At 43.3% G+C, this 7,251-nt stretch overlaps 1 long non-coding RNA gene across 1 annotated transcript in view; it reads left to right on the top strand.

Annotated features, from left to right (window-relative positions):
• LOC109923574 overlaps positions 1–7,251 on the top strand; it is a 14,394-nt gene that overhangs the window by 3,184 nt on the left and 3,959 nt on the right. The window contains exon 2 of the long non-coding RNA XR_007261984.1: positions 1,094–1,238. This is a non-coding gene — a long non-coding RNA (uncharacterized LOC109923574). The remainder of the gene's footprint in view (positions 1–1,093; positions 1,239–7,251) is intronic.

Below are 7,251 nucleotides of genomic sequence, written 5' to 3'. Positions count from 1 at the left end.
TGATCGTTATCAACTTCTTTGTCTGTCCAACTGTCTTTCTCTCTCTTAAGGTTCTATCCTATTGTTTACTCCCTACCCCACCCACCTCCCCTTTTTTCTGCAAATAAACTGATGTTTTCCCAACCACAATCAGTTCTGAGGAAGGATCACTGGTCCTGAAACGTTAACTCTGTTCTTTTCCTTCACAGATGCTGCCAGACCTGCTGAGCTTTTCCAGCAATTTCTGTTTTTGTTTCAAATTTCCAGCATGTGCAGTTTTCTGTTTTAGTTTAGAGGCTACGCTGGAGTTTTACAAAACTTTGGGCCGTAGCTGGAGTATTGTGTGCAGTTCTGATCACTGCATGATAGGAAGGGTGGGATTGCAGGTCACAGAAGAGACTCGGAGAATGTTGGCGAGGGTGGAGCAGTTTAGTTATGAAGAGAGGATGGATTGGCTTAGGCTTTTATTTGGAGCAGAGAAGGCTGAGAGGGTCCCTGATTGAGGTGTATAAGATTATGAGGTGCCTGACCAGGTGGATAGAGAGAAACTGTTCCCATTAGCTGTAAGTAACAACAGGGCATGATTTTCAGGTGAAAAGCAGGAGATTTATGTGGCAATTGAGAAAAATTCTTTTCACCCTGAGAGTAATGGGAATGCGCTTCCTGGCATGGTAGTTGAAGTGGGAAACCTCACAACCTTTTACAAAGTACATGGACGACCAGTTGAAGTGTCATAACATTCAAGCTATGGACCAAGTACTGGAAAATGGGGCTGGTATAGATTTAGAATCATTTTTGTCAGTGCAGACTCGATGGGCCAAAGGATCATTTCTGTACTGTATGATTCTGATTCCCTTCCTTAAAGGACATTAATGAACTAGGTGGATTTTTACAACAATTGACAATGGTTACATTGTTGCCTTTAGGCCAGCTTTTTTTTCTCCTTTTTTTAAATTGAATTCAGATTTCACCATTTGCCATGATAAGATGTGAACTTGTGTCCAAGAGCATTAGCCTGAGTTTTTAAATTACTAATAACATTACCACCCTGCCACAGTCTTCCTTATGTGTGTGTATGTACGAAGTATAATGTTTGTTTATTTAATCCCCATAGCTTGGAGATCATTTTATTCAAGAATAATAAAGGAGTGACATGGCCACAACTCCTCATTGGTGACAGAAGAGGTGAATTCATCACGGATCCTGATCAGGCTTCTCAGATAAATGAGTGTTTGCTCAACCTAGTCTCTGAAGAGTTGGTATGCAAATTTCTTTAAAAGCATTCTGTTGTTCCCATCTGAATGATCAAGTTAATAGAATGAAATGATGAGACACTCTATTTTTGTGAGGAAGAACATTATATCCTCATGGTTTCAAACTAGTGCTATTTGCAACAGTGCTTTGGAAGTAAAATCTCTGCTGTCATTAGTTTTGACTCTTGACATTTGCACATTTCTAGTTTCTTAAATGTTGGCTTTGTGCATGTTTGATTTACTAATGAGCGAAAGTCAAAGGAAAGGGCATGCTGTCTTTTTATGGGTTTAGATCTTGTGGGACAAATGGAGCTATCAGAACCTCATTAGCAGTCTATTAATAATCCCTACATGAATTCGTAGGCTGTGATGAAACTGCTCTCACCTGAAACAAATCAACATCAATTGTTAAATGGAACTTTTTGCTTTATTTACTCGGGCCAATATTTGAATCCACAGCCAACGCTACACAAAAAAAAATGTAAATGCACAGTTCCAATGAAGGCTGCTTTGTTTGTTTTTATTGTTGGCATAAAACATGATCAGTGAAAAGTAATTCTTTCCTATGAAAGAATTTCTGTCTATCGGCTGCTGTAATGTATAATGGCCTTGTGAGAGCAGGAATAATTGATTGAGGTATGAAAGGTTGAGGTTTTACTTTGCAGCGATACTCCATAGTAACAGGGCAAATCCAACCTCAATCCAAAGTTTGTGTCCTGACATTGCTCGTGAGTGCCTGTCAAAAGGACAGAGGTCATAGTAGCAGGAGTAGGTCATTCAACTCCCTTAAGCTTGCTCCACTGTCCAACTAGGCCATGTTTGATCTTCAATGCCACTCCCTATATTATCCCAACAACCCTTCGTATATTTATGTCAAAATATGTTTATCAGTCTAGCGTATATTCAGTGACTGGGCTTCCATAATCTAATTAGGTAGAGAATTCCAAAATTGCACCATCCTTTAAGAGAAGGAATTCTGTCTCATCCTAGTTAAAATGGCCAATTCTTTTATTCTGAAATTGCATCCCCTCATTCTAGACCACTTCCCACCCAGCCAGCCAGGGGAAATATCCTTCCTTAATTGACTCCATTGAACCCTATAAGAATCTTATATACTTCAAAAATATCACCTCATATTCTTCTAAATTCTAGACCATATAGGCCCCTTCTCAAGATCTCTGCCTCTGAAGGATCAGGCTGATGAACCTTTGATGCACTCCTTCAATGACAAGCATATCCTTCCTTTAGATAAGGAGACCAAAACCAAACACAACACTCCAGGTTGGGTCTCACCAAGACTCTATATACAATTGCAGCAGAAATTCTTTACTCCAATATCCAAATACCTTTTGTCCTTTAGGGATAGTAGGAACTGCAGATGCTGGAGAATCTGAGATAGCAAGGTGCAGAGCTGGATGAACTCTGCAGGCCAAGCAGCATCAGTGGAGCAGGAAGGCTGACGTTTCAGGCCTAGACCCTTCTTCAGATATTTCGTCAGCCTTCCTGCTCCTCTGATGCTGCTTGGCCTGCTGTGTTCATCCAGCTCTACACCTTGTTATCTCTACCTTTGTCCCTTATTCATCTCCTCATTAATTAACATGCATTCAAGTTGAAAACCATTTGCTAGCAAACAGTCTTCATCAGTAACTTAAGTAACACATAGCATTTGACTGCATGAAAAATAGCTACCTTTTTCTGATTGCTCCATGGTAACTGTGTGTTTAGCAGGAGCTAATAAAGCGCAGGAATAAACATATAGCCTGACCAGTGCAGTTCCACAAAATTCTGGTTTGCTTCTACTGTTCCTCAGCCTGTGACGCAATTCAAGGGTAGCCTAAGCCTGAGACAGGGTGTTATCAAAAACAGTTTGCATAATTAATCTTATTTTAACTATCAATAAGTAAAAGTTCTTAGTGGGATTCTTCCTAAAGATTGTTTCCAACTACAACAGCACCTAGAAACCTAAAAATGTCAAAGAGTAGTAACCCCACAATTCAAAAAGGGAAGTTATGCGTCACCAAGCTGTTTGAATTCCTTAGAGTAACAGTGAGTTTTTTTTTCTTTATTCATTCATGGGATGAGGGCATCGCTGGCTAGGCAGTATTTATTGCCCATCCCTAATTGCCCAGAGGGCAGTGAAGAGTCAACCACATTGCCGTGGGTCTGGAGTCACATGTAGTCCAGACGGGGTAAAGATGGCAGTTTCCTTCCCTAAAGGACATTAATGAACCAGATGGGCTTTTCTGATGATTGACAACGGATTCACAGTCATCATTAGATTCTTGATTCCAGATATTTATTGAATTCAAATTCCACCATGTGCCGTGGCGGGATTCAAACCCGGGTCCCCACAACATTATCCGGGTCTCTGGATTAACAGTCCAGCGATAATACCACTAGGCCATCGCCTCATAAAGTAGGCGTGATGTACTTGGGTTTTTCAAAAGGCCTTTAATCATGTAAGGGCAAAGTAAGCACATGACTAAGGTCAAAGTAGTCTGGGATAAGTAGCAGAATGGGCAGCAGGCTGGCCAGAAAACAGAATAAGGTTTAAAGCTAATTGCTGAGACAGATAGAAGTGACAAGTGTGAAATAATGTTCTACATGGATCAGTGCTGGGGCCACTGTTGCTCACTATATAAATGATTTAGACTCGAAAGGACAATTTCAAAATGTTCCCATCCTGTATTCTTCTTTGTTACTTAATTTAATTCACTTCTTATTAACCTGTAAAATAATGAGTCATAGAGATGTATAACATGGAAAATGATCCTTCGGTCCAACTCATCCATACTGACCTGATATCCTAAGTAATCTAGTCCCATTGCCAGCAATTGGCCCATATCCCTCTAAACCCTTTCTATTCATATACCCATCTGGATGCCTTTTAAATGATGTAATTGTACCATCCTTCGCTGCCTTCTCTGGCAGCTCATGCCATACATGCACCACCCTCTGTGTGAAAAAGTTGCCCCTTAGGTCTCTCTCAAAGTTTTCCCCTCTCACCTTAAACTTATGCCTTCTAGTTTTTGACTCCCATACCCAAGGGAAAAGACCTTGACTATTCACCCTATCCATGCCACTGTATGGTTTTGTAAACTTACCTCGTGCAGCAGCGGCCTTCTTGTTTGGAGCAGTGAGAGCGCGAGCCAGAGTGCCGACAGGAAGGTAAGGTTTTTTTTCCCCCGATAAAAACTTACCTTGTGCAGCAGCGGCCTTCTTGCTTTCAGCAGCGGGAGTGATGAGGACGCGAGCCAGGAAGGAACTAATATATTCGGGCATTGGCCAAACCCGAAACACTACACGTGTAGTGTCTCCCACCCATCCTCCTCCTCTAACCAAAAAAAAAAAGACTGTGTAGAGGTTCGGTAAGGTAAGGCTTTATTTTTTTTTTGTTCTTCTGGAAATCTAGAGTAGAGGGAATGGAAGCTAGGGCAGTTGCATGCTCCTCTTGCAGGATGTGGGAGGTAAGGGTCACTGCTGGTGTCCCCTCTGACTTCACCTGCGAGAAGTGCACCCAACTCCAGCTCCTCAAAAACCGTGTTAGGGAACAGGAGCTGGAGCTGGATGAACTCCGGATCATTCGGGATGCTGAGGGGGTGATAGAGAAGAGTTACAGGGAGGTGGTCACACCCAAGGTACAGGAAAAAAGTAGCTGGGTGACCGTCAGGAAGGGGAAAGGGAATAGGCAGACAGTGCAGGGATCCCCTGTGGCCGTTCCCCTCAATAATAAGTATAATGTTTTGGATACTGTTGGGGTAGATGACCTACCAGGGGAAGGCCGTAGCGGACAGGTCTCTGGCACTGAGCCTGACCCTGTGGCACAGAAGGGAAGTGGGGAGGATAGGAGAGCAATTGTAGTGGGGGATTCAATAGTAAGAGGCACAGACAGGCGGTTCTGTGGATGCGAACGAGATGAACGGATGGTATGTTGCCTCCTGCGTGCCAGAGTCCATGATGTCTCGGATCGTGTCTTCAGGATCCTTAAGGGGGAGAGTGAGCAGCCAGCAGTCGTGGTACACATCGGTACCAATGACATAGGTAGAAAAAGGACAGAGAATGTGAAAAACGAGTACAGGGAGTTAGGTTGGAAGCTGAAGTCCAGGGCAAATGGGGTAGTTATCTCTGGATTACTACCAGTGCCATGTAATAACGAGGTAAGAAATAAGGAGAGAGTGCAGCTAAACACATGGCTACAGGGCTGGTGTAGGAGGAGGGCTTCCATTATGTGGATAATTGGAGCACATTCTGGGAAAGGTGGGACCTGTACAGTAAGGACGGGTTGCACCTGAACCGGAAGGGCACAAATATCCTGGGAGGGAGGTTTGCTCGAGCTGTACGGGATGGTTTAAACTAGATTGGCAGGGGGTGAGGAACCAGATTTGTAATTCAGAGGATGAGGTATTCAGCCTTCCAACAGACACAACAGGGAGTGAGATAACAAGGTGTAGAGCTGGATGAACATAACAGGCCAAGCAGCATCATTCCTACTATCTCTGAAACAATTTTAATCCCAACAGGGAGTGAGGTTGTTAATAAAGAAATACGGTCAATGGAGCGTAATTGTGGACACAGGGATGGTTTGAGGTGTGTATACTTCAATGCTAGAAGTATCAGAAATAAGGCGGATGCACTTAGAGCATGGGTCAGTATTTGGAACTACAATGTTGTGGCCATTACAGAAACTTGGGTAATTCAGGGACAGGAATGGTTGTTGGAAGTTTGGGGATTTAGATGCTTTAAAAGAAATAGGGAGGGTGGTAAAAGAGGCAGGGCAGTGGCATTGCTAGTCAGGGCTAGTATAGCAGCTACTGAAAGGCAGTTCGAGAATGATATGTCTACAGAGTTAGTTTGGGTTGAGGTCAGGAACAAGAAAGGAGCAGTCACTTTGTTGGGGTTTTTTTACAGACCCCCTAATAGTTGCAGAGAAGTGGAGGAGTGGATTGGGAGGCAGATACTGGAAAGGTGCAGAAGTCACAGGGTCGTAGTCATGGGTGACTTCAACTTTCCAAATATTGATTCTAAACTTTTTAGTTGCAATAGTTTCGATGGAGCAGATTTTGTCCAGTGCGTTCAGGAAGGATTCCTGACACGGTACGTAGATGTACCAACACGAGGAGAGGTGACTTTGGATTTGGTGCTTGGCAATGAACTGGGCCAAGTGTTAGACCTGTTGGTAGGAGAGCATTTTGGCGGTAGCGATCATAACTCTGTTTCTTTTACAATAGTCATGGAAAAGGGATAGGTACATACAGCATGGTAAGGTTTATAATTGGGGGAAGGGTAATTACAATTCTGTTAGGCAAGAACTGGGTAACACAAAATGGGAACAGGTGCTGTCAGGGAAGAGCACTATAGAAATGTGGAGATTGTTTAAGGAATGCATACTGCGTGTGCTCGATATGTTTGTCCCTAGCAGGCAGGGAAGATGTGGTCGAGCGAGGGAGCCTTGGTTCTCGAGAGGTCGAACGACTGGTTAAGAGGAAGAAGGATGCTTATGTAAGGTTTAGGAAACAAGGAACGGAAAAGGCTCTAGAGGGATACAAGTTATCCAGGAAGGAGCTGAAGAAAGCGCTCAGGAGAGCTATAAGGGGGCATGAGAAAACCTTGGCAGATAGGATCAAGGAAAACTCCAAGGCTTTTTAAACGTACGTGAGGAATAAGAGAATGACCATAGAAGGGGTAGGGCCGATCAAGGATTGTAAAGGAAATTTGTGCGCGGAGCGTAAAGAGATGGGAGAGGTCCTTAATGAATACTTTTCTTCGGTATTCACAACTGAGAGGGACCTAGTTGTAGAGGACAGTGTGAAACAGGCAGGTAGGCTAGAGGAAGTGGATGTTAGTAAGGAATATGTACTAGGAATTTTGAGGAACTTGAAGATAGATAAGTCCCCGGGCCTGATGGGATTTATCCAAGGATTCTATAGGAAGCGAGGGAAGAGATCGCAGGGCCTTTGGCGATCATCTTTTTGTCCTCCCTGTCCATGGGTGTAGTGCCGGAACATAGAACATAGAACAT

The sequence above is a fragment of the Rhincodon typus genome, chromosome 4, assembly GCF_021869965.1.
Source record: "Rhincodon typus isolate 14 chromosome 4, sRhiTyp1.1, whole genome shotgun sequence".
Lineage (NCBI taxonomy): Eukaryota > Metazoa > Chordata > Chondrichthyes > Orectolobiformes > Rhincodontidae > Rhincodon > Rhincodon typus.
This window is presented reverse-complemented; position numbering and strand designations above follow the sequence as displayed.